At 44.5% G+C, this 27,093-nt stretch overlaps 1 protein-coding gene and 1 long non-coding RNA gene across 4 annotated transcripts in view; both read right to left on the bottom strand.

Annotated features, from left to right (window-relative positions):
- NRG1 (neuregulin 1) overlaps positions 1-27,093 on the bottom strand; it is an 843,690-nt gene that overhangs the window by 516,900 nt on the left and 299,697 nt on the right. The gene's annotated exons all lie outside the window — the stretch shown is intronic.
- Positions 1,602-26,049, bottom strand: LOC115653383. Its single transcript, XR_004000913.1, has 4 exons — positions 26,038-26,049; positions 11,964-11,966; positions 2,449-2,455; positions 1,602-1,724 (listed from the first exon to the last, which is right to left on the bottom strand). It is a non-coding gene; the product is annotated as an uncharacterized LOC115653383 (long non-coding RNA).

Genomic DNA, 27,093 nt, shown 5'->3' with positions numbered 1-27,093 from the left:
GTAAACATTTCTGCAGAACTTGAAAAAGCAGCTAATGCCTCCTCGGATGCTTTCCAAAAGTTACAATGAGAAATCGATGACATAGCAGAAGTAACACTGCAAAATAGGCGTGTGCTAGATGCCATGAATGCTGAAGGAGGGGAGGCCTGTGCTTGCATTGGGGAAAGATGCTGTTTTTATATTAATCGCTCTGATTTAATTGAGGAGGATTTGCAGGCCATCAGTCATGCAGCTGTTGTTTTCCACACTGTATCTCTTGATCATACCCTTAATTTTGAGGACCTCCTCCCAGACCTTGGGTCATGGTTTACTGGCCTTTTCCGTAAAATTGTCAAATGGATTATTTTCTCTCTTTTCTTTCTATGTGCTGTTTGGGTAGTGTTGCAATGTGCAAAATGTTTGTGTAGTGCTGTTACTAAGGGCTCTACTGTCCATAAGAGAACACAATATCTCTCCCTCCAGCTTGATCGCAAATTGTGTATCGGGCCTGACAATTTGTAATATCAGGCCCGAAGCGGGGACTGTGACAGTCAGCAGTGACCCCCGAACAGCTAGTAGCCTTATAATAGCTGGCAACCATTAGGGGAAATTGGACACCTCACGGACACAGTAGCCTGAACTTTTGAATTGTCTTCCCTTATCGGTCTTGAGGCAATTTAAGCTGGTCCTAAGCCGGTTTTTGCTGAGCAGAATCCAGAAGTTCAGGGTTTGCTAACCACCAATCAACTGCTAACATGACCGAAGCCTGTGTGTGAGTGTGTAGAAAAGATTCTTGGTTTTTGTATAGAGTAGAGTCTTTGTACCAAGGTACAAAACTCTCCTTTCTTCTGCAGAATAAAGCAACCTTTCCTTATCCCTGTCTGGCTGTCATTGGCTCTCAGCTAGCCGGACCCGACACTTCGGTAACAAGCTCTCCTGGGAGCTCCCAGGGTCTAGGAATCACCTCAGCTAAGCCTTGGTAAATCCAACCAGTCACCTAGGGATTTAATTACTTCCAGTTTGGCCTTAGGTACATTTAGAAAAATGGAGGGTTTTCACTTAATTAAATGTGAAATCATGTGATACAGTCAGTTCTTCATCCCCATGATTCTCTTTATTTTACAATGCCCTAGAATGCCTCATGTGGCAAATTGCCGGCACTGTTATACTGGGTCTCGCACTTTTTCTTCTTTGGGGAATGTTCAGGGCACCATTGCTTGCCTCTGAACTGGTATTTTAATTACCCCACTAGTGTCCTTGAGGAGGGGAGTGGAGAGGGAGGGACCTGGGCCCGCCCTCTTCTCCAGGTCCCAACTCAGGGGCCCTGAGGTTTGTGGTGAACCACTTGAACTAGCGGTTCCTCCCCCTGGGCTACTTCCCTCTCCAGCCCTTCAGCTTGGGAAGGGGCTTCTTGCCCTCCTTTTACACAAGCCAGGTGCCCCTTACCTAGGGTTTCTTTTGGATTTCTCAGCCCACCACAGCACTCCTCCAAACTTTCCTTTTGTCTCTCTTCAATACTGTTCTCTTCTCCAACTCCTTCAAACTGCTCTCTGCTCCAACCAAACCTTCCTGCTCCAACTCCCACACTGCCTGACTGCAGCAGGGGTTTTTATCACATGACTGACTGCTGGTGCTCTAATTGGCTTCAGGTGCTCTATTTAATCTATAAAAACCTTCCTCCACTTGCAGGGAATAAGGGTCCCTGCTAACACTCTCCTGCTGCCCTCTGGCCATGCTGTATCACACTCATGATCAACGTGCTGCAGAGTTGTGTGTTCTGCTCTGTAGAATTACTAGGAGAGACGTCAGAGGTTGTGGCAGCCAGTTAGGAAGGTGTTTGAGCTGCGAGCACCTTGGTCAGTATGGGAGGTAATTCACAACTGTGGGATAAACAACATATTAGCGCAATGTCGTTGATAAAAAAAATCCTCCCTGACATGCCACTGAAATGGTCATTGTTCATTTTCAAAGATAGCACTTCATTAAGGTGAACAGGGGCAGTTCACACTGCTCAGCTCTATTGATTCCGTCTATCTGCAGACTAGGGCAGATGCTGGGTTCATGTTGCTAAGGTTGTCTTCACAATCAAAAGGGCTAGACAGGGCCGACGCTTCCATTAGGCAACCCCAAGGCAGTTGCATAGGGTGCCAGGATTCGGGGGGGCGGCGTTTTGTGCGCTCCCCACGGGGCGCGAGGGAGCTTCCGGTTCCGCTCCCATCACGCCACCGAAGAAGGACCTTCTGCGGAAAACAGCGGCAGGCAATTGGGCAGCTCAATGACTGCCGCTGTCGCTTGCGGCATTTCAGCGGAGGGTCCTTCTTCGGTGGCACGATGGGAGCAGAACCGGAAGCTCCCACGCGCCCCGTGGGGAACACATAGAATGTCCCCCCCCAAATTCTGCCTAGGGTGCCAGAAACTCTGGCGCCGCTCCTGGGGCTATAAACATAGTTTTAAAAAAGAAATCTGAACGTAGATTCTGGAAAGATAATTCTGCACTTACAGTGGATTCTGTGGTAAGTTTCATAACTGCAAATCATGGAATATATGGGGCACTAACTAGCTGTTCTTAATACTATATTTCCTCTTCAGATATTCTGGACAAAATCCTACAGACCATATAAGGAGATTCTGCTGGGGAGGCTTTGTGGAAGCTGTGTGTATGTGTATGTGCGTAGGGGCCCCCTCCAAAGGTCACAGAGTGGCCAGGGAGCTGCTTCACAGTCAGCAGTAACTACCTTGGTTGCTGCACCCCTTTCATGAGAGTTCATGGAGTATATGCCACATAATGGCAGATTCACAAGGGCTGCTCCTCATCCTCCCGTTCTGCCACTGCCTGACCGCTGCACACACAGGGAACACGGATCACCGCACCATGGAAATTCATGAGCTCTGCTGCTTTTGACACTCCCAGCAGAATCTCCTTATATGGTCTGTAGGATTTAGGGTTGCCAGGTGCCCAGTTTTTGACCAGAAAGTCCTGTCAAAAGGGGGACCTGGTAGTGTCTGGTCAGATGTACTGACCGGACACCAAAAGCCTGGTTACTGCAGGGTAGGTCATTAACCCACAGCAGCCCCTGCTCAACTGGGGCCACCTCCTACCTGCAGGCAGGCTCCTTGTTAGGCTGCAGCAGGTCCCAGCCCCAGAGCAGAGGGAGCCCAGCTGGTGGGGGAGGTGAGGGGTAGCTAGGATCCAGTGAGTAATAGGGGAAGAGTAGTGTGTGATGGGGATGGGGCCTTGGGGAGAAAAGGTGGAGAAGGGGGAGAGTCTGAGGGAAGAGGCAGAGCAGGGGTGGGACCTTAGGGGTCTGGTTATCAGCAATTAGAAAGTTGGCAACCCTAGCACACAAGCTATGAGCTGGGGAAGAGGACCTGTCCCTTTATAAACAGAAGCAAAAATTTGCTTACAGAGTAAAGGTGGTGCATTCCCAAATGCTTGTGTTTAATGCACAGTGAATGTCGAATACTCGAACAAGGGCCGCATCCCTACTTGCACCGTCAGTTGCTGACTTGGCTTTTGCACCCAGTTGGTCACATGACACTCTGCCCTGCATGGTGTAAAGTCTTCCGCTCTCCTGACATTTCTCATGGGAGGGCAGTGTTATCAGTTTGGTTTCCTCTCCTGCTCACAGTGATAGAAAGAACATTCCCACATTTCCTCCACCCACTGAGAGCGCTAAAGGAATGACTGTGAAAGGTCAATGCAAATCTAGCTCTACACCCTTCCTTTCCAAGCAAATCACAAGAGCAAATATTTCACAACCTAGGCCTGGTTTATTTTACAAATAATTACACCTACACGAGATAACTCTGCTGGGTCAATGCTCTGGAATTTTGCATGTTTACAAAAGGCATTGTTCTTGATCGCTCATTACACAACTCATTTTATGATGTTGCCAAGAAGAAAAGAAAAATCAGCTCAAAAAGCAACATGCTTTGATTTGTTTCTTATCATAGAATACCAGGGTTAGAAGGGACCTCAGGAGGTCATCTAGTCCAACCACCTGCTCAATGCAGGACCAATCTCCAGCAGAGTTTTGCCCCAGATCCCTAAATGGCCCCCTCAAGGATTGAAGTCACAATGCTGGGTTTAGCAGGCCAATGCTCAAACCACTGAGCTATCCCTCCCCCATACCCCACTATCCGGAAGAATCTGAATAACAAGGGGAGCTAGTTTTCTTTGCAGCAGATAGAATATATAGCATATAATGCATGCAGGCAGCATAGCCCCTCACAACTGAGCTCTGTGCCAGTCCACACATAGAAACAGGCAACCGTTTCATCCTTGGCTTTTCTTTACACACTAAATATGTTTAAATCCTACCAAAGCTTTTCAAACTCAGCATCATGCTTTCCTTCTCAATCAAATCCCTCCCCAACACCAGTAAAGCTATGAATGTATTCTGTTACCCAAGCCCATCATTTACAACAGATACTAATATTAGCCCAAATGGGAAAGAAGCTGCTGCAGCCCATTAGCTGAGGCCCAAACCTCTGCAGCGGAAAGGAAAGGAAAAACATGGATTTTGCATGGCTCCCTGGAAGAGGCTGGGCATTGGCCTATACAAACTACCAGATGGCAAGTTCCAGCCTCCAAGAATGCAGTCAGAGATGCCTCTGTACATCACAACTGCCTCAGCGGGGCTTGGGGGTGGGCAGTCCCAGAGAAACCACACAGAAATATCAAAATGGACAACACTCCACTAATGTCTCATCGGTATAAAAGGCAGAATTAACGATAAGATTAACAGTGTTTCTAGTTAAAATTAACTATTTAATACAAGATAACATTATGTATAGTTATATATATATATATATATATATATATATATATATATATATATATATATATATATATATATATATATACTCACACACACACAATCAAAGCTTCTATTGGATGATCCTAAGGGAATATCCATTATGTTTTCTTACATGAGTTACACACACCCTCGTGTCATTACATAGGAGCACAGAACCACGTGTCTACACTGAGCTACCAGGTAACTTGAGGGACTTCTGGAAACAGGCAGGACCTGACAGGCTGACACATGCTCCCCCTTCCTTTTTGTCTATTCTGTCCAATCTAGGAACTGCACACTTTTTAGAAGGGACAGAGTAAGAGTTCAAAGCCAGCTTTCACTCTGGAGCAAAAAGCTTTCCAGTTTACATTTCTAACTGCATCTAGGACAAAAAGAACACGAAAACCAGGGCAAGAGAAGATGGCTCTGAACAGCCCCCGAGATGATTTGAAAAATATTATTTTTTTCACACTAAATGCTTGAACTATGGCATCCTACCTTGAGACATGGTCCAATCTGTGCTTCAGTTACAAACCAGCAAAAAGTAAATTCGAGATTCTCTAGTCGAGGGACCTCGACTGCCGCACAATACACCTCAGCACTTCTCGCTCCTCCAGTTTCACCACTGCTTACAAACAACTCTAGAAATACTGGTATCATCAGCCTAGGCTCATCCCCAGCCCCACTGCCATGCCAAGATGTCTGAGATGAAAGCTCCATAGGCAATGGGTTCCCCTTCCAGAGATGAGAATTAATCTCTAAAATTCAGCAGTTCTTCTCCTGGAGTTGCACCACAGCATCTCATGGCAAAGGTGGCCCTACCAGAGAAATGAAAAGGGGGCAGAATGTGTAGCATAAACACCATGCACAGAGAGCCAATGGATCTTAGCAAGATGAGGGGTATTGCCTCTGTATTTGTCCCTAACCCCATTCAGCACGGCAATAAGACTGACCCCCAAGCCCTGCTGCTGTTAGCTCCTCTACCTGGCAATTGTGTTCAGGTGAGCCTCTCTGATGGCGGCCACATGGCAACTAAGGGAAATTAACAGTGTTAACAGCAATATTAAACTCCTGACTTGCATGTGATGTTATTCTTTCTACTAAAAGCAGCAAAGAATCCTGTGGCACATTATAGACTAAGGAGCATGAGCTTTCGTGGGTGAATACCCACTTAGTCAGATGCATGTCTGACGCATGCATGACATGCATCTGATGAAGTGGGTATTCATCCATGAAAGCTCATGCTCCTAAACGTCTGTTAGTCTATAAGATGCCACAAGATTCTTTGCTGCTTTTACAGATCCAGACTAACATGGCTACCCCTCTGATACTTGACATTCATTCTACTGTAGAAGAACTCGCTATTCAGAACATTGGTACCCCCAGTGTATTCTAGGGTGATTGTTTTTTAATCTCCTTCCTGTGAAGCATGAAGGATAGCCACAGCTGGGGATGGGACACTGGACAGGGAGGGCCAGGGCTCTGAGGTGGCACCGAGCATTCTCTCTCTCGGGTGGTTGGCTGCCTGGTTCTTGTTCACATGCTCAGGGTCAAACTGAACACCATATGTGGGGTCAGGCAGGAATTTCCCCCACATCAGGCTAGCCGTGATCTTGAGGGATTTTGCCTTCCTGTGCAGTGTGTGGGTGCAGGTCATTTGCCAGGATCATCTGGGTATATCTCCCTTGATCATTTCCCTGAAATTGTGGGGACCTCAGCCACTGGTGCACTTCAGTCCCTCCTGTTCTCTGTCTGTGGCACATAATAGTTCTGTCTCTGTGAGCTGTAATACTCTGGTCTAATTTTAGTTGTTGGGTTCAGTGTGCTGGTGCTGAGTGTTGGTGCCCTGTGATATACAGAAGGTCAGACTAGGCTGCCTTCTGATCTTAACCCCTCTAAGTCTCTGTGTTTCCCAACTATTTACCACATCTGGCCAGTCACTGTTCTCATTTCAAAACAAAGCTCTCTTTATTTACTTGATCAGAAGTGCAGCAGTGGTATGAGGTGCTGTGGAAACCTACCACAGAACTATTCTGTGTGACTCTCCCCAGTTTTCCCATTTCTCTATGAGATCTGTGCTCATCTGCTCTCACCTGTGCCCCATCATGGTGGGGGAATAACAGAGCATAACTTCTTTGGAGCAGGACACAGAGAGTGTAACAGATAGGGTGGATAAGCGTAGGCTGTCAAAATGGAGTCTGCAAAGGCCAGGTAGAAAAAGACAGATGAATAATGTCAGAAGAAAAAATGTTAAAAAAACAAAGAATTGTTAAATTCTATAATTCAGTTAATTTTACCCAGGGTGAGTTGTTTCTACTTTGCACACAATTTCAGGTGTCTAGATCAGTTATATGATTTATATCATTGTAGTCAGAGCCTTGTCTACACTAGGGCTTGCCAGCATAGCTATCCCAGCAAACCCTACTAGAGTAGACACAGCTTATATCAGCAAAATAACTCTCCTTCTGGTTCCCCAAACAGAATAAGCTACAGGTGCTTTTGCCAGTGCAGACTGTTATCATTAGTGACCCTCAGCCTTTCTCAAGGGAAGTTATGAAACACTTTCAACTGTTTCCTTCTGCTGCAGCATGTACACTGGCACCCCATAGCTCACATTTGGTTTTGTCCCTTTCTGGTTCCTGACAGTTCCTGTCTACTCAGTCTGTGCCTGTGAGCATTAAGGATGATTCCTTGGTTACTCTTACAAGCCACCCATGGTCAAGGGGGAAGGATGACGCAGTCACTGATTCACCCCACCTCTCCTGAAGTAAGCAGCGTCTTTCACTACCAGTGCCTTTAGAGAGGGATGTGTGCTTCTTGCAACACAGCTGCATATATCATAGACTAGGAGGAGAAAAGGGGAGTTTATCAACACAGATACCACACTAGGTACAGTTGGGAGCAGCGCTGCAGCTCTTTCTTCTGCCTGTCGTTAAAACGACCACACTGAAGAAACCGTTGCAGGGGTTTGTTGGTGCTAATGCACAAGTTTAGGGACGTGCCACCTTTTCCACCTCGGTTTTTCCCTTCATTGTGCCGTGTTGGTGGATTCCTGCCCACTCTCCCTCCTCCAAGACACTCCCCCTCCCATTTGTTCTCAAACAATGAATGCTTAGTGTAAAAGCCAGTCCCCATTTTCCTCCTTCCAACTTCCAAACCAAGAGTAAAATGAATAAGTTATGAGTACTGATTGGATGGCCTGAAGAGATACTATCAACTTGATCATACTTTAATTAATTTTTAAAAATCCAAATGGCTTGTATTTTTTAAAATATTCTTATAAGAGTTTATAAAACTTGTTTGTTGGGTCTATTCATCAAAGGAGAATCTGATTCCTCAAAGACTTATATGCGTGATCAACTTTATGCACTGGGAGTCATATCATTGACCTCAGTGGGGCAACTCACATTGCCTATAAATTAAACACAGGCATAATTTGGGACTAAATCCAGTCCTGATTTTAAAAAGTGCAACTTCCAGTGATTTCAACTGCTATTACACTTACTTATGACAAGGCTGATTTGTCCACAGAGATGGTGTTGTGGTTTTTTTTTAAATTGGATTGGTCTAGAAATTGATGATTTTTTAAAAATTCTCTATTCATTTAATTATCCAAAACTGTTGACAAACCATAAGAGAACTGCAAAAATATCCTGAAAATTGTTGTTCACATAGAACGTGTAATACTGCTGAGAATCTCCACTTGGTTTTGAAAAATATTTGTTTTATTGTAGGAATTCAATTTTTTTTAACTGCTTGTGGTTTTAATAAGGATGTTTCCGGTCAAATACATTCATAATTGGATCACTGTAATCAAGTTTATATCATAAATTACTTCGCCACTAATCATTCAATTTTTCAGTAGGTAGACCAAAAGGGAAGACATTGTACAGTAAAATCACCATCAATATCTTGCTCCTTTAAATACTAATTTCCTGTGTGAGTTTCCAAAGTCACTGCAGATTGATGGGCGTACCGATAATTTCACTGAGGTGCTCCCTTGCTCGCTCCCCCACCCGAGGAGAGCAAACAGGCAAAGAGAAATGTATTCCTTTTGCTCTGACACCTAGACATAAGGCAGCCAATCAAACTGTGCTCATTAGAGCTAATCTCCTCTCTTCTGTCTATTGAAGGTACAGTAGTTATGAGGCCCCTTTACTGTAATACCAGAGTGCCTCACAATCGATTTATCTTCACAGCACCCCCTGCGTCATAGGGAAATGTCATTATCCCCACTTTGCACTGGGGGACTGATGCCCAAAGAGCCTGCATGGGCATGTCTGGTGAAACAAAAACTGAAGCTGGGTTTCCAGAGTTTCAGGCTAGCACGCTGCCACCAGATCATTCTGTCCATGCTTGTTTCAGCAAGAAGAGCCAGTAGGGGAGGAAGCGAATCAGGCGGGGGTATGCTCAGTAGCACGGCCTTTGCACAGTGTTCACACTGTACAGTGTCCCTTCTTTCAAGAGAAAATGCATTAATGTACTCCACTTAGCTAAAGACTGGGATGGAAACCAGAGCTTACAGAGAGTGTAGAGAACCTCTTTACATTAGAATGAGAGACCAGAATGGCCCAGTACATGCCTCAGAGACTTTCAGGATTTCAGGCACATACATAGCATGACCTCATGGAAAAGCATCAGCCCCATCAGGAGCAGGAGGCTGTATAAACTGCACTCCCTGCGTTACTGCTGTCTGGAGAGTGGGGAGGAAAATACCATGTCCCAGCAATGTTAAATCAGGACTGAGTCATCGGTGGCTTCAAAGGAGTGAGGCTGACACATAACTGAAGAGATGAGGAAGTGTTCTGAGCGCTAAGTAACCAGAGATGTAAGTGAAGCTAAAACAAGTTCAGACAGGTGGAGAGAGAGTACTCAGAAAAAGAAGGAAGCTGTGGTGACAATTCTCAGCCTTCCTGGTACATATGTAAGATGCCTTAAGATCTCAAGATACCAAACTGACTACCAGAGGAGAAATCCTACTGGAGGTGGGAGAGCACAAATGTCAGAAGAACTGATAAAAACTTGAGCAGGCTACAGGGGAACAAAGGCCAGCATGCATAGCTGGTTGTGATGGCCAGGAGCTGAGCACCCTAGGACAGCAGTAACAGCTGGAAGTCCTGGAGCAATGGACAAAACACTGATGTGTGGTTGGGGGCAAGAAAACTGAAATGGATTTTGAGGGTTGGATTTTCAAAAGAGCCTAAAGGAGTTAGGTATCAAACTTCCATGAGCTTTAGGGTTCCTTGGTTCCTCCGATATCTGTGCTCTTCTAGTTCCAATAGGATCTCTCACCTGGTTACGAGTTTGATACACATCTGAAGGTCCTCCATGTACACACTTGGAAGGCTGAGAGTGACTGACAACAGATCTCTTATTCCCTTGGACGTCTCTGAAAATCTCAACCAAGGACTTATACCAAACTATTCCTCTGATGCTTGAAAGCCATGTATCAAGCAATACCGAAATACAGCAGAAACTATCAGTTTAAACACATCTGTGCCTTCCCTGCCCAAAGAGAAGTTACTGATCAGATATTTCAAAGACAGAGGGGTCAAACAGAGGGGTTTTCTAGCAAGTAGAAAATAAGAAGAAAACAAAGAAAGAAGAAGTGGGGCCGCTATACACTGAGGATGGAATGGAGGTTAAGGATAACCTAGGCATGGCCCAACATCTAAACAAGTACTTTGCTTCAGTTTTTAATAAGACTAGTGAGGAACCTTGCGATGATGGAGGGATGATAAACGGGAATGTGGATATGGAAGTGGATATTACCGCAACTGAGGTAGAGGCCGTACTTGAACAGCTCAATGGGACGAAGTCGGAGGGCCTGGACAATCTCCATCCGAGGATATTAAAGGAACTGGCGCGTGAAATTGCGAGCCTGTTAGCGAGAATTTTTAAGCAATCGATAAACTCGGGGGTTGTGCCGTATGACTGGAGGATTGCTAATGTAGTTCCTATTTTTAAGAAAGGGAATAAAAGTGATCCGGGTAATTATAGGCCTGTTAGCTTGACGTCTGTAGTATGCAAGGTCTTGGAAAAATTTTAAGGGAGAAAGTAGTTAAGGACATAGAGGTCAATGGTAATTGGGACGAATTGCAACACGGATTTAGTAAAGGTAGATCGTGTCAAACCAATCTGATCTCCTTCTTTGAGAAGGTGACGGATTACTTAGATAAAGGAAATGCGGTAGATATAATTTACCTAGATTTCAGTAAGGCGTTCGACACGGTTCCGCACGGGGAACTGTTAGTCAAATTGGAAAAGATGGGAATGAATATGAAAGTTGTAAGGTGGATAAGGAACTGGTTAAAGGGGAGACTCCAGAGGGTCGTATTGAAAGGTGAATTGTCAGGCTGGAAGGAGGTCACTAGTGGAGTCCCTCAAGGATCGGTTTTGGGACCGATCTTATTTAACCTTTTTATTACTGACCTTGGCACAAAGAGCGGGAATGTGCTAATAAAGTTTGCGGATGACACAAAGCTGGGGGGTATTGCTAACACGGAGAAGGACAGGGATACTATTCAGGAAGATCTGAACCACCTTGTAAACTGGAGTAATAGAAATAGGATGAAATACAATAGTGAAAAGTGCAAGGTTATGCATTTAGGAATTAATAATAAGAATTTTGGATATACGTTGGGGGCGCATCAGTTGGAAGCGACGGAGGAGGAGAAGGACCTTGGGGTACTGGTTGATAGCAGGATGACTATGAGTCGCCAATGTGATACGGCTGTTAAAAAAGCAAATGCGATTTTGGGATGCATCAGGCGGGGTATTTCCTGCAAGGATAAGGAAGTGTTAGTACCATTATACAAGGCGTTGGTGAGACCCCATCTGGAATACTGTGTGCAGTTCTGGTGTCCCATGTTCAAGAAGGATGAATTCAAACTGGAACAGGTTCAGAGACGGGCTACAAGGATGATCCGAGGAATGGAAAAACTGCCTTATGAAAGGAGACTCAAAGAGCTTGGCTTGTTTAGCCTGGCCAAAAGAAGGCTGCGGGGGGATATGCTTGCTCTATATAAATATATCAGGGGGCTTAACGTTAGGGAGGGAGAGGAATTATTTAAGTTTAGTACTAATGTAGGCACGAGGACGAATGGGTATAAACTGGATATTAGGAAGTTTAGACTTGAAATTAGACGAAGGTTTCTAACCATTAGGGGAGTGAAGTTCTGGAACAGCCTTCCGAGGGAAGTAGTGGGGGCAAAAGACTTTCCTGGCTTTAAGACAAAGCTTGATAAGTATATGGAGGGGATGTTATGATAGGATTGTTAATTTGGGCAATTGATCTTGGATTACCACCAGATAGGTCTGCTCAATGGTCTGCGGGGAGATGTTGGATGGAATGGGAACTGAGTTACTGCAGAGAATTCCTTCTTGGGTGCTGGCTGGTGACTCTTGCCCACATGCTCAGGGTTTAGCTGATGGCCATATTTGGGGTCGGGAAGGAATTTTCCTCCAGGGCGGATTGGCAGGGGCCCTGGAGGTTTTTCGCCTTCCCCTGCAGCGTGGGGCACGGGTCACTTGCTGGTGGTTTCTCTGCAGCTTGAGGTCTTCAAACCAATTTTGAGGATTTCAATAACTCTGTCCTGGGTTAGGGGTTGTTATAAAATTGGATGGGTGGCCTGCCTTGTGCAGGAGGTCAGACTAGATGATCAGATTGGTCCCTTCTGACCTATGAGTCTATGAGTAAGTATTTTGTTCATGCCACAATTAGGACATTTGATTGTTAATAAGGATCAGAACTTATTTACGATGCTGTCAGTTGAAAAAGGTTACAACCCTGAGGTGTAAATTTCAGAATTTTACAAGATCCTGCTGGGTTTTCTAAGATTTTGGGGAAATTTTGCAATGTTTCTACAGAATGAAATCACTTCACAGATTACCATATTTTTGGACTGATGGAACTGTATGAGACACACAAATAATGATTTTATAACAAAGCTGTTATAGAAGAACTGTGTATGCTATGCAAACTAATCTAAAGGTGCTGAATATGCATTTTTACCCCTCAAAGTGATATCCACATTAGGTGCTGAGCACTGGAAAATCTGACCACTTGTTTTGGTGCCTACTTGAAACCTGACCTGAGCTCTTTGGAAAGTCTAAAGTGAATAGTCTACTTTAGGGGCCAGCCCTGCAAACATTCATTACCCCTTGCTGTACACAGAGTCAGAATGGAAACTTGAGTTTCTTAAGACAATTGACACAGCTAACTACATCTATATTGTGCAATAGAGCTTGAGATTCAACCCGGAAATGGAGCAAGTGTCTGTCCAGCATATATCATATGCATTCTGAGCCTTGTTCCTTCTGGAATAGATCAACGCGTGGTAGTTCACCATGGAGATAAGTAAAAAGGGCCATTCAGAGATATCACAGATCCGATGGAACCTTTGTTGCTTTAGTTACAATAGTTCTTGGCATCGAGGTCTCTTGCCAGATGGGCTATTTCCAATCAAGTGTTAATTTAGCAATGCATACACACTTAGCAGATGCTACTAGCTAAAATACACAAATAACGTGAAGTCATTATTATTGAGCTGAAGGCATACAGTATATTTTATTGTGGAGCTCAGCGGAAACTTAAACAAACAGAATGATGGCTATGCAGTATAGTTGTATCAGTATCAGTCGCAGGATATTAGAGAGACAAGATGGCTGATGTAATATCTTTTATTGGACCAACTTCTATGGCTAGTGATTTATAAGATGAGCCATCCTCTCAGTTTGTTATATTATTGTTATTACGAGGCATTGATTGCTACCAACTCTGTATTATTCTAATGTTGAATACTTCATCCTGTCTATATCAAGATAAACTTGCTGTGCTAGTCAATGCTGCTAAGCATTTTCCCTGCCTGGTAAATCTGCATACAGTCAATAACCTATTAGTACTCAATGCACCATAAAACGAAAAGAAGCAATGAAATCTATACTGCAAAACAGTGCTGCCAAAGTACAGCATGTCTGATCGTAATCCTTTTTGAAAGTGTTCTAATACTAAAAGGTGGAACAGCAGGTTCTCGGGACATATGACATGAGTGACAGATACAGTTATAGAGCAATTATGATATTTTACCTTAGCAGGACCGCAGAGCTTCCCAGAATTGTTAACACAGAGCCAATAAGATAAGCGCATGGGTCACTCCACCAGCTCTCCCTATTCACACTCAAGAGGTGGCCAAGAAAACCAGCTCTCACTTGCAGCACCTGAGAGTCTGTGTTCAAATCTCACAAGAACTCTGGCTGGGGGTATGAAAAGGATCAAGACTGGAGGGTTTTCTAAAAGATGTGCTCTAGTTCAAACAGAAATGAATTCAGGAAAGTCCTATTACCTGTGTTATACAGGAGGTCAGCCTAGATGATCCCAATGATCCCTTGTGGCTTTATAATCTAAGAGACACAGACTTGCCTAGTTTACGCACCATGCAGGACAACTGCCCATAAAATATATTTCTATACTGCCAGACAGCATTTCAGGAACTAAACCTTTGGATAAGCTGGTACAACAAAAAACAACACTCCCTAAACTTGCCCCCAGTAGTAGGGAGATGTAAAAGTGATAGTTTCATGTCTTATAGGAGTCTGAGAAATTCTTAAGAAAATTGGTAGTTATTTGAATCATTCCGGTAGTTTAAAGAAGTGTTTACATTTTAAAAACTCTGATGCTCTTTTAAGATTACAACACACATATAATATTTAAGTGCTACCACTCACTAACTGCTGATGGGGAAAAAAGTATAAAGAGAATGTCTTTCCTCAATGTGTGACAATTGCTTACACTTCTACCAACATCTGTTCTCAATGGGAATTCTCAAGTTCTGAGCACTGCTGAAAATCTGACCATCTATTTAGGAGCCAGATTTCAGTGTGGTTGGTGTCACGGTGTTTGGAGCGGCTCATGACCGTGAGTACCTACCTCAGGACAGACTGTTAAAAACTGGGCAGACACACTCAATTGGTAGTATGTTCTATAATTAGATTTCACCAAGCCAGTGACAGATATGAACTCCTGGATCACTATACAAGTCTTACCATGGAGTCACAGACTGTTCCCTTGGACTTGCCAGTCTATCTTGCCACCCACGCAAACTGGTCTTAGAAATAAATGGCCACTTACACCAAAAATCACAAAATACTCAGGTTGCTGCCAGTTCCGAGACCAATCACTTACCGCAGATCAATTGGTACCCTAGATCTTACACCAAAGACAACGTCTGTAGCCAATTCTGTAATTAACTAACTAATGGTTTATTAACTAGGAAAAAGGAATGAGTGTTATTTACAGCTTAAAGCAAGCAAACATATATACAACAAATGAGTTGCAATCTAAATCCTAAGAGTGACAGAGTTGCAGTGCTCTGTCAATTCAAACTGTCTTTCAGCAGATGTCTTTCAGCTGAACCTGAGGTAACCCCTGGAGATCTCTGCCATAGTTTAATATCTTTAGCCCTGTGAGAGTTCAAACAGCAAAGATATACAAAATTTTCACGTCAACTGTTTTTATTCCCCTCTTCCAGCATTCAAACTGATGGGATGAGGCCTTTTGCACATACCTCTCCATGGGTGGATGGGGCAATTAACAAAGCATTTGTCTCATAATAGCCCATTTAATTTTTGATAGTCCTCCTGGATGGACAGGGGTGGACAATTCCCATACCTGGGTTCACGAGCTCAGAGCAAACATTTTCAAAGTTATAAAGCAAAATGTATATACACCTCTACCCCAATATAATGTGACCCGATATAACATGAATTCGGATATAATGCAGTAAAGCAGTGCTCCACTGCACACTCCGGCGGATCAAAGCAAGTTGGATATAACATGGTTTCACCTATAATGCGGTAAGATTTTTTGAGTCCCAAGGACAGCGTTATATCAGGGTGGAGGTGTATTTCCTCATAGCCTGGAATACAGACATTACAATTCAGGCAGCAACTTACAACCATTTCATAGAGTCTAAACACTAAATACATTCTTATAAAACTGATAACTATTTAAACAAAACTAATATACAGGTGAGCTGGTTTGGGTTCCAGCTAGAAGTTGGTCAGTTCTTAGCTACTGCCTAAGGCTGGTACTTGGTTTAATGTGCATCAAAGTTGGCTGCTAAGCCCCTTTGGAAGTTTGAGCACACTCACATATTGGGTAGTGGATGGGGTTAGAGAAGCATAGGAACATGGTTTTATTCATTTTAAAATGTTAAAGACATGTTAGATGGCCAAGCTGATGATGCGTTAGAAATGTAATTTACTCTTCATCTTCATTTTTACCTCCAGGATTTCTCGACTTTATAATGTTGCGGTAACAGTTTGTATACAGTCTGTTAGTAAGTGTGTAATGTACTCGGGGGGGCGTACGGATGAAAGGCATTGTATAAATACAAAGTCAATATTCTCCTCACTCACTACAAAGGAAAAACCGATGTGAGTCCAACTGCACCCAACCCCAGAAAGCAGCCCCTCCATCAGCTCCACTCTCAGGAACCTTCATCGCATATACAAACTGGAATATCTGAACAATAAGGAAGATGCAATGACAAGAATTCCTCTGGACACTGATCAGTAGTGACCACAGCTTCTGTCTAATCTGCACTGGGAGCTTTTCAGATGACAGGAAATCTGCTGTTACCAGATTCAGATATCAAAGATTCGCAAAATGCCCCTGAAAATCCATCACTTCTTCAGCTTTCCTCATTTCCTCTTTGACATGCATGAAATAAGACATTGTTCTCCTGAGTTCTTCTTTTAAAGTATTCACACACCACAATGTATTGCATCAAACCAGCATGAATGAGCTACTCTGTGTGTAGAGATTTCCCAAGCACTGTATTTCATAACTTTTTCTGAATATTTTATCATGCATTCCTGGTTGTTCCAGCCATTAAAATAGCTAATAATTTTCCCTTCCCTTCCCCTTTTTTTTTTTTTTTAACTATTACTATACTGACCCTCAACATATTACAATACTTGTTATCCTTCCTCGGGGACTATGGAAATGAGGATGAAAAGTGATGACCTAGGTTTCCTATGGGAGATAGTAGGGGAATTCAGGGGACTTTGGTGTAATCTCATCTTTGTTTTAACACCTCCCATTGTGTTTCACAAGCCAGGTGAACAGATAACACCCTTAACAGGTGAAAATAGGGAGGCAGTATAACCTAGTGGATAGCGCATTGGACTAACAGACACATGTTCTGTTATTAGCTCTACCACTGATCTGCTGTATGACCATGAGTAACTCACTTCGCCTCTCTTTCTCTTTGTCTGCTTAGGTGTAAGCTCTTCAGGACAGCGACTTTCTATGTGCTTAGCACAATGAGCCCCCAATCTCAGAAGAGGCTGTAAATCCTACCATAATATAAATAGCATTCATCCTTATGAAGCAGTAGTACCATGTCTAGAATACGACATAGGTGTGGACATAGGTGTGGACAGACACACAAGTGCACTGTTTTACTGCACACATGGCATTCATCATAGCTATTGCTATTGTCGTTATAAAAGAATGTACTGTAAGAGAGAGAAAAATGGACTCATCAACCTATCAGGAGTCAGGAAAGGTCTGAGGGGGCAGATCAGTGACAGTGATACACAGTATGTATTTTTCAGTGAATGGATATGACTGAGTAAATGGCATCTCGTTGTTTCCCGACTCTCCTTCTGAATGTCGAAAGATGCAGTCAGACTCTCATTAACAGAAAACCAGCGTGTGCACCACAAAGACCTCTTTGCAATATTTAGGATGTGCAGTAACTAGAGCTGCAACAAAACCAGAGCAAAGTAAAATAGCTATTCTGGAAACTTGAAAGCAAGACTTCCTGACAATCTTTTGATTGTCCAGTTGGTCCCTTAAACATGAAGCCAGCTACTGTGATCAAACTGAAGCTTACAAAGTACAAACTAAATACTTGCATAGCAGTTTGGATGTGAGATTCAATCTGATTGGTGTAAAAGGCACAGGGACAGTCTCTGTGCTCTGTCCTTGTACAGCACCTAGCACAATGGGGTCCTAGTCCAGGAGTTGGGCTCCTAGGCGCCAGGGCAATATCAATAATAATAGTAGTGCTTTCAGGCACTTCCTGAACAATAGGTGGTGCATAAGGAGGCACGGTGCAGAAACATGGCTCTGAGTCACACACAGTTCCTTTCCTGCTTTCCCCTTGTTCCAGGGGTTAGTGACTTGCTGCTAGCCAATCCCAAGAGCAATTTATGCCACACATGCCACTGCATGTGGTTCATCTACACTAGGTAATGTGCTCGGGGAGTGGAGCCAAGGCACTGCCTATTCCACACCCACCTACTCTACGGGTTGTGCTTGGTATTAGTTGCTCCCCAGGGCCAAATTCTGATATCATGACATTCACCGAAGGGTCCCTTACTCCACAAGCAGTCCCCCTGAAATCAGTGTGAGGGAAGGTGTCAAAATCTAGCCCTCTGTGACTACTGCATATATTTTTCCTGTGTCTGACTGCTTTATTTCTCATTTCATTCCTTCCTTTTCTCAGTCACAGGATAAAGGTGCAGATCTTCTCCCCAGGCACCCCTTTTCCTTGGCGGCTACCGGGCCCTTCCAGTTGCGGCCTTTGCTCTCTCAAGGCCTTATCTACCTCCCCATTGAAATCAATGGAAAGACTTCACTGACTTCAACCAACCTGGATCAAGCCCTGAGTCCTAAAATATTGCTCTCCCGGCCATTGCCCTCTGATCACTGCTGCTGTCTCCTCTTTCACCTTCCCCTTTCTTATCACAGAACTATGGAACCAGAGGGTGAGATGGGACCGCAAGGGCCATCTAGTCTAACCCCCTGCCAAGGTGCAGGATTTGTTGGGTCTAAACCATCCCAGACAGATGGCTATCCAGCCTCCTTTTGAAAACCTCCCTAGGCAGTCTGTTCCACTGTCCCACTGTTGCATAGATTCATAGACTCTAGGACTGGAAGGGACCTCAAGAGGTCATCAAGTCCAGTCCCCTGCCCTCATGGCAGGACCAAATACTGTCTAGACCATCCCTGATAGACATTTATCTAACCTACTCTTAAATATCTCCAGAGAGGGAGATTCCACAACCTCCCTAGGCAATTTATTCCAGTGTTTAACCACCCTGACAGGAACTTTTTCCTAATGCCCAACCTAAACCTCCCTTGCTGCAGTTTAAGCCCATTGCTCCTTGTTCTATCCTTATAGGCTAAGATGAACAAGTTTTTTCCCTCCTCCTGATGAAACCTTTTTAGATACCTGAAAACTGCTATCATGTCCCCTCTCAGTCTTCTCTTTTCCAAACTAAACAAACCCAATTCTTTCAGCCTTCCTTCATAGGTCATGTTCTCAAGACCTTTAATTATTCTTGTTGCTCTTCTCTGGACCCTCTCCAATTTCTTCACATCTTTCTTGAAATGCGGTGCCCAGAACTGGACACAATACTCCAGTTGAGGCTTAACCAGTGCAGAATAGAGCGGAAGAATGACTTCTCGTGTCTTGCTCGCAACACACCTGTTAATGCATCCCAGAATCACGTTTGCTTTTTTTGCAACAGCATCACACTGTTGACTCATATTTAGCTTGTGGTCCACTATAACCCCTAGATCTCTTTCTGCCGTACTCCTTCCTAGACAGTCTCTTCCCATTGTGTATGTGTGAAACTGATTGTTCCTTCCTAAGTAGAGCACTTTGCATTTGTCTTTATTAAACTTCATCCGGTTTATCTCAGACCATTTCTCCAATTTGTCCAGATCATTTTGAATTTTGACCTGGTCCTCCAAAGCAGTTGCAATCCCTCCCATTTTGGTATCATCTGCAAACTTAATAAGCATACTTTGTATGCCAACGTCTAAGTCGTTGATGAAGGTATTGAACAGAGCCGGTCCCAAAACAGACCCCCGCAGAACCCCCTTGTTATACCTTTCCAGCAGGATTGGGAACCATTAATCGCAACTCTCTGAGTACAGTTATCCAGCCAGTTATGCACCCACCTTATAGTAGCCCCATCTAAATTGTATTTGCCTAGTTTATCGATAAGAATATAATGCGAGACCGTATCAAATGCCTTACTAAAGTCTAGGTATATCACATCCACCGCTTCTCCCTTATCCACAAGACTAGTTATCCTATCAAAGGCCTGGTCTACACTACGTGTTTATACCGATTTTAGCAGCGTTAAACCGATTTAACGCCGCACCCGTCCACACTACGATGCCCTTTAAATTGATATAAAGGGCTCTTTAAATCAGTTTCTGTACTCCTCCTCAACGAGAGGAGTAGCGCTAAAATTGGTATTATTATATTGGATTTGGGTTAGTGTGGCCGCAAATCGATGGTATTGGCCTCAGGGCCATATCCCACAGTGCACCACTGACCGCTCTGGACAGCTATCTGAACTCGGATGCACTGGCCAGGTAGACAGGAGAAGCCTCGTGAACTTTTGAATTTAATTTCCTGTTTGGCCAGCGTGGAGCTCTGATCAGTACAGGTGACCACGCAGAGCTCATAAGCACAGGTAACAATGCAGTCTCCTGAGAATGGAAAAAGAGCTCCAGCATGGACCACATGGGAAGTACTGGAACTGATCGCTATATGGGGAGAGGATTCAGTGCTAACAGAACTCCGTTCAAAAAGACGAAATGAAAAAACTTTTGAAAAAATTTCGAAGACCATGAAGGAGAGAGGCCACACCAGGGACTCAGTGCAGTGCAGAGTGAAAGTGAAGGAGCTCAGACAAGCCTACCAGAAAACCAAAGAGGCAAACGGAAGGTTCGGGGCAGGGCTGAAAACATGCCGCTTCTACGCTGAGCTGCATGCAGTTTTAGGGGGCTGTGCCACCACTACTCCCCCCAGTCCTTGGATTCCGTGGTGAGGGTTGTAATCTCAGCCATGCCTGAGGATTATGCGGACGGGGAAGGTGAGGAGGAGGAAGAGGAGGACGAGCTTGAAGAGAGCACACAGCACTCTGTTAGCCCCAACAGCCAGGAGCTTTTTGTGACCCAGATGGAATTACTATCCCAGCCCTCCCAAGCCACTAGCCCAGACAGTGAAGCCATGGAAGCGACCTTTGGTGAGTGTACCTTTGGTGAGTGTATCTTTGTAAATATAAAACATGGTTTAAAAGCAAGCTTTTTTTAATGATTGATTTGCCCTGAGGGCTTGGGATGCATTCGCGGGCAGTAAAGTTACTGGAAAAGTTTGTTAACATGTCTGGGGATGGAGTGGAAATCCTTCAGGGACATCTCCATGAAGCGCTCCTGGAGGTACTCCAAAAGCCTTTGCAGAAGGTTTCTGGGCAAGGCAGCCTTGTTCCATCCACCATGGTAGGACACTTTACCACGCCATGCATGTAGCAAGTAATCGGGTACCACTGCATGACAAAGCATAGCTGCGTATGGTCCCAGTGATTGCAGGCATTCAAGAAACATCCGTTCTTTATCTCGCTCTGTTATCCTCAGCAAAGTGATATCGTTCATGGCTGAAATTCAGGAATTTAATTAAGGGGACAGAGATGGCCTTTTTCCTACAGGGGTGTTTGCCTGTTGCTTACAAGAAATCCTTCCTTGCATGTAGCCAAGCAGGGGGAGGGGAGGAAAGATAGCTCTGAGCTTCCTCGCGTTTGGCTAGCAGGAATCTTCCCAGCTACCAGCCACGCGGTGGGGGAGAAGGGGAGAGATTAGCAGTGATCTTCCATGATACCAGCCATGCGGTGGGGGGAGGGGGTAAAGCGATCATCCTAGAGAATTGGAGGGGGGGTGGGGGTGGCTTCTGTGAATGGAAGTGAAGGCTGCTGAAGCCGAAAGACAATGGCTTAACATGGCCGCATGCAAGCTGAATTCTGATGCCCGGACCTGCATCTGTGAGATCTGTAACACCAGAGCCCAGGCACTCAAAGTTAAGATGCAAAATGCAACCTCGTAGGGAAATCACATGTGCTGTGTAAGGTGAATAATGTTGTTCACTGCGAAAGAGTATAACCGTTGTTCTGTAAAATGTATCTTTTTAAATACTTGTCTCCCTTTTTTCCCTCCCTCATGCAGCTGCACATTTTTCAAGCCTCCCTACTCCATCCCGAAGGCTAGCTCAGATAAGGCGGAGGAAGAAGAGGACGCGAGACGAAATGTTCTCTGAAATCATGGAAGTAACCTGCAATGAAAGAGCTCATCTGAATCAGTGGAAGGATGTGGTATCAAATTACAGGAAAGATGCCAGTGAACATGAGGACAGGAGAGACGCTCGAGATGAGAGGTGGTGGCAGGAAGATCAGAGGTGTAGGCACGAAGATCAGCAGTGGCGGAATGAAACGCTGGGTGTGCTGCGTGATCAAACTGACATCCTCCGACGTCTGGTGGAGCTTCAGGAAGAGCAGCAAGGTCACAGAGTGCTGCTGCAGCCCCTGTGTCACCACCCACAGTACTCACCATGTTCCATATCTTCCTCATCCAGACGTGTAAGAACGCGTGGGGGAAGGCTTCGTGCACCCACCCATTCCACCCCCGTGGACAGCCCAACCAAAAGGCTGTCATTACATTGAAATGATTTTAGTGGCCTTTTCCTTCCCTCCTATCCTCCTCCCAAACCACACCCGGGCTACCTTGCCAGTTCTCTCCCTCTTTTTATAATGAGCTTTTTAATAAAATATACATGATTTTTAAATGATAGTGACTTTATTTTCTTAAGCAAGCTGTAATCGAAGGGGGAGGGTGGGTTGCTTACAGGGAATGAGTCAATCAAGGGGGTGGGGTTCATCAAGGGAAAATAAACACAACAGTCACACCGTACCCTGGCCCATGATGAAACTCGTTTCCAAAGCTTCTCTGATCCGCACCGCTTCCCGGTGTTCTCTTCTAATCGCCCTGGTGTCTGGCTGCGCGTAATCAGCGGCCAGGTGATTTGCCTCAGCCTCCCACCCCGCCATAAAGGTCTCCCCCTTACTCTCACAGAGATTGTGGAGCACACAGCAAGCAGCAATAACAAAGGGGACATTGGTTTGGCTGAGGTCTGAGCGAGTCAGTAATGTGCTCCAGCGCGCCTTTAAATGGCCAAATGCACATTCTACCACCATCCTGCACTTGCTCAGCCTGTAGTTGAACAGCTCCTGACCACTGTCCAGGGTGCCTGTGTATGGCTTCATGAGCCATGGCATCAAGGGGTAGGCTGGTTCCCCCAGGATAACTACAGGCATTTCAACATCCCCAACAGTTATTTTCTGGTCTGGGAAGTAAATTCCTTGCTGCAGCATTTTAACCAGAGCAGTGCTTCTGAAGACGCGAGCGTCATGAACCCTTCCTGGCCATCCCACGTGGATGTTGGTGAAATGTCCCTCGTGATCCACCACTGCTTGCAGCACCATTGAAAAGTACCCCTTGCAGTTTACGTACTGGGTGGCCTGGTGCACCGGTGCCAAGATAGGGATATGGTTTCCATCTATCACCCCACCACAGTTAGGGAATCCCATTGCAACAAAGCCATCCACTATGGCCTGCACGTTTCCTAGAGTCACAACCTTTTGTAGCAGCAGCTTAGTGATTGCTTTGGCTACTTGCATCACAGCAGCCCCCACAGTAGATTTTCCCACTCCAAATTGATTCCTGACTGACCGGTAGCTGTCTGGCGTTGCAAGCTTCCACAGGGCTATTGCTACTCGCTTCTCCACTGTGAGGGCTGCTCTCATCTTGATATTATGGCGTTTCAGGGCAGGGGAAAGCAAGTCACAAAGTTCCATGAAAGTGCTCTTACACATGCAAAAGTTTCGCAGCCACTGCAAATCGTCCCACACCTGCAAAACTATGTGGTCCCACCAGTCTGTGCTTGTTTCTCGGGCCCAAAATCGGCGTTCAGTGGGTAGAACCTGCCCCATTACCAGCAGGAGCTCCAAAGCGCAGGGGCCCGTGGTTAGGGAGAATTCAGTTTCCATGTCCTCATCTCTCTCATCGTCGCGCTGCCATAGCCGCCTCCTCCTCCTCGCCTGGCTTTGCAGTTCATGGTTCACCATAGACTGCACGAGAATGCATGAGGTGTTTACAACGTTCACGATCGCGGTGTTGATCTGAGCAGGGTCCATGCTTGCTGTGCTATGGCGTCTGCACAGTTCACCCAGGAAAAAAGGCGCGAAACGGTTGTCTGCTGCTTTCAGTTAGGGAGGAGTGAGGCTGTACCCAGAACCACCCGCAACAATGATTTTTGCCCAACAGGCACTGGGCTCTCAACTCAGATTTCCAAGGGGTGGGGGAGACTGCGGGAACTATGAGATAGCTATGGGATAGCTACCCACAGTGCAACGCTCCAGACATCGATGCTAGCCTCTGACCATGGACGCACACCACCGAATTAATGTGCCTAGTGTGGATGCATGCAATCGACTTTATACTATCTGTTTTATAAAACCGGTTTATGTTAAATCGGAATTATCCCGTAGTGTAGACGTACCCAAAGAAAGCTATCAGATTGGTTTGACACGATTTGTTCTTTACAAATCCATGCTGGCTATTCCCTATCATCTTACCACCTTCCAAGTAAGTGTTTGCAGATGATTTTCTTACTTACTTGCTCCATTATCTTCCCTGACACAGAAGTTAAACTAACTGGTCTATAGTTTCCTGGGTTGTTTTTATTTCCCTTTTTATAGATGGGCACTATATTTGCCCTTTTCCAGTCTTCTGGAATCTATCCCATCTCCCATGATTTTCCAAAGATAATAGCTAGAGGCTCAGATACCTCCTCTATTAGCTCCTTGAGTATTCTAGGATGCATTTCATCAGACCCTGGTGACTTGTAGGCATCTAACTTTTCTCAGTGATTTTTAACTTGTTCTTTTTTTATTTTATCTTCTAAACCTACCCCCTTCCCATAAGCATTCACTATGTTAGGCATTCCTTCAGACTTCTCAGTGAAGACCGAAACAAAGAAGTCATTAAGCATCTCTGTCAGTTCCAAGTTTCCTGTTACTGTTTCTCCCTCCTCACTGAGCAGTGGGCCTACCCTGTCCTTGATCTTCCTCTTGCTTTTAATGTACTGATAAAAAGTCTTCTTGTTTCCCTTTATTCCCATAGCTAGTTTGAGCTCATTTTGTGCCTTTGCCTTTCTAATCTTGCACCTGCATTCCTGTGTCGTTTGCCTATACTCAACCTTTGTAATCTGTTCTAGTTTCCATTTTTTATATGACTCCTTTTTATTTTTTAGATCATGCAAGATCTTGTGGTAAAGCCAAGGTGGTCTTTTGCCACATTTTCTATCTTTCCTACCCAGCGAAATAGCTTGCTTCTGGGCCCTTAATAGTGTCCCTTTGAAAAACTGCCAACTCTCCTCAGTTGTTTTTCCCCTCAGTCTTGATTCCCATGGGACCTTACCTATCAGCTCTCTGATCTTACCAAAATCCACCTTCCTGAAATCTTACAGTTGGGAAGTTTTCCTGAGATATAATATAAATCTGCTATCCTGTAGTTTGAACCCCTCCCTCTGTGGCAAGAGAGAAAAATGTGTCTTCATCTTTTTTTATGGCAGTCTTTCCAGCATTTGAAGACTGCTATTTATCCCCAGTTATTGCTTCCAGGGGAGCTTTTAATGTGGCTCCTGGTACTAAAAGAAGAAGCTCATGTTTTCAATTGATAACATTACAAAGTTTGGGTTATTTTGTGATTTAAGGTACGTCTAATGTCGAGCTGGAGATGCAATTTCCAGCTCAAGGAGACATACCATGCTAGCTCTGATCAAGCTGCCAGGCATGTATTTGGAGTGGCTAGCCCCTGCTGCCAATCACACAGTCACAGCTTTATTCTATTTTTAGCATGCTAGCTCAATTAGAGCTAGAGTGGGTATGTCTCGTCAAGCTGGAATTTAGAACATAAGAACATAGGAACGGCCATACTGGGTCAGATCAAAGGTCCATCTGTCCAAGTATCCTGTCTTCCAACAGTGGCCAATGCCAGATCCCCAGAGTGAATGAACAGGACAGGCAATCATCAAGTGTCCCATTCCCTGCCACCCATTCCCAGCTTCTGACAAACAGAGGCTAAGGACACCATTCCTGGCCATCTTGGCTAGTAGCCATTGATGGACCTATCCTTCATGAATGTATCTAGTTCTTTTTTGAACCCTGTTATATTCTTGGCCTTCACAACATCCCTTGACAAAGAGTTCCACAGGTTGACTGTGCGTTCTATGAAGAAATACTTCCTTTTGTTTGTTTTATACCTGCTGCCTATTAATTTCATTTGGTGACCCCTAGTTTGTGTGTTATGAGAAGGAGTAAATAACACTTCCTTATTTACTTTCTCCACATCTGTCATGATTTTATAGACCTCTATCATATCCCCCCCTTCATTGTTTCTTTTCCAAGCTGAAAAGTCCCAGTCTTATTAATCTCATCTCATTTACACTTCCAGCTCGAAGTGTAGATGTACTCTTAGAAGCACAATGTCTCCAATTCAGAGATGTACATAAGCACTTGCTTAACTCCCCTTGAAGCTAAGAAAATGCTTGAAGTTAAGGATGTGCTTAAATGCTTTGCCAAAGTGCAACCCCAGCCTCGACTGGATTTTTCTTTGCAGTATTTTCACTTTAAAACAACCATTATAGGTGAAGTTTTGGAACCAAAATAGTTTCAGAGTGAGCCCTGTCACACACTGTGCACGTTGTTATGGCCAAGTAAGTTGATAAACCATGAAATGAGGGCTTACAAAAGGGAAAGTTGACATCCCCTCAGATATAAGGGGGAGCATCACTATAATTACACTCGTCCCACTGACAGAGAACTTGTGCATTGGTGTTTGATAAGTTGCTCAGTTAAGCTACTTATCGCTGTCTGCTGCCATAGTACTTTCAATACTGAACAAAGCTCTTAGCCAACAAAAATACATTTGGAGGCAGCACTGTAACAACTAGCATCCGTTTTGATTCTAGGGTTTCAGCATTTTCTTTGTTCTTAAGTTCAAATGCCTACTTTAACTACAGAGACAAGGTAGGTGAGGTAATATCTTACACTGGGCCAACTTCTCTTGGTGGGATGTACAAGCTTGAGAGCCACACAATGCTCCAACACCACCACAAACATTTTAACTAGGGCCGAAATAAACGTTCACATGATAACTTGAAGCTACAAGATATTAGCCTAGCTTCAAATTGGGTTACAAGCTCAAAACTCCAACCGTGAGAGCTGAAAGGTTCCCTCCAGTTTGCAGGCCTTTCAAATAAACATGGGCCCAGTGTCAAGAAGCTTTCAGGGTTGGCATCTGTTGGGACGGTACCAAATTATTATGAAATACTGTGACCGATATGAATGAATGAGGTAAGCATGAATTTGGTGTGGCTTGGGATGTCTAAATTTG

This window comes from Gopherus evgoodei, chromosome 6, assembly GCF_007399415.2.
Source record: "Gopherus evgoodei ecotype Sinaloan lineage chromosome 6, rGopEvg1_v1.p, whole genome shotgun sequence".
Taxonomy (NCBI): Eukaryota; Metazoa; Chordata; order Testudines; family Testudinidae; genus Gopherus; species Gopherus evgoodei.
The sequence above is the reverse complement of the archived record's forward strand: the minus strand, read 5'-3'. Positions and strand labels throughout refer to the sequence as shown.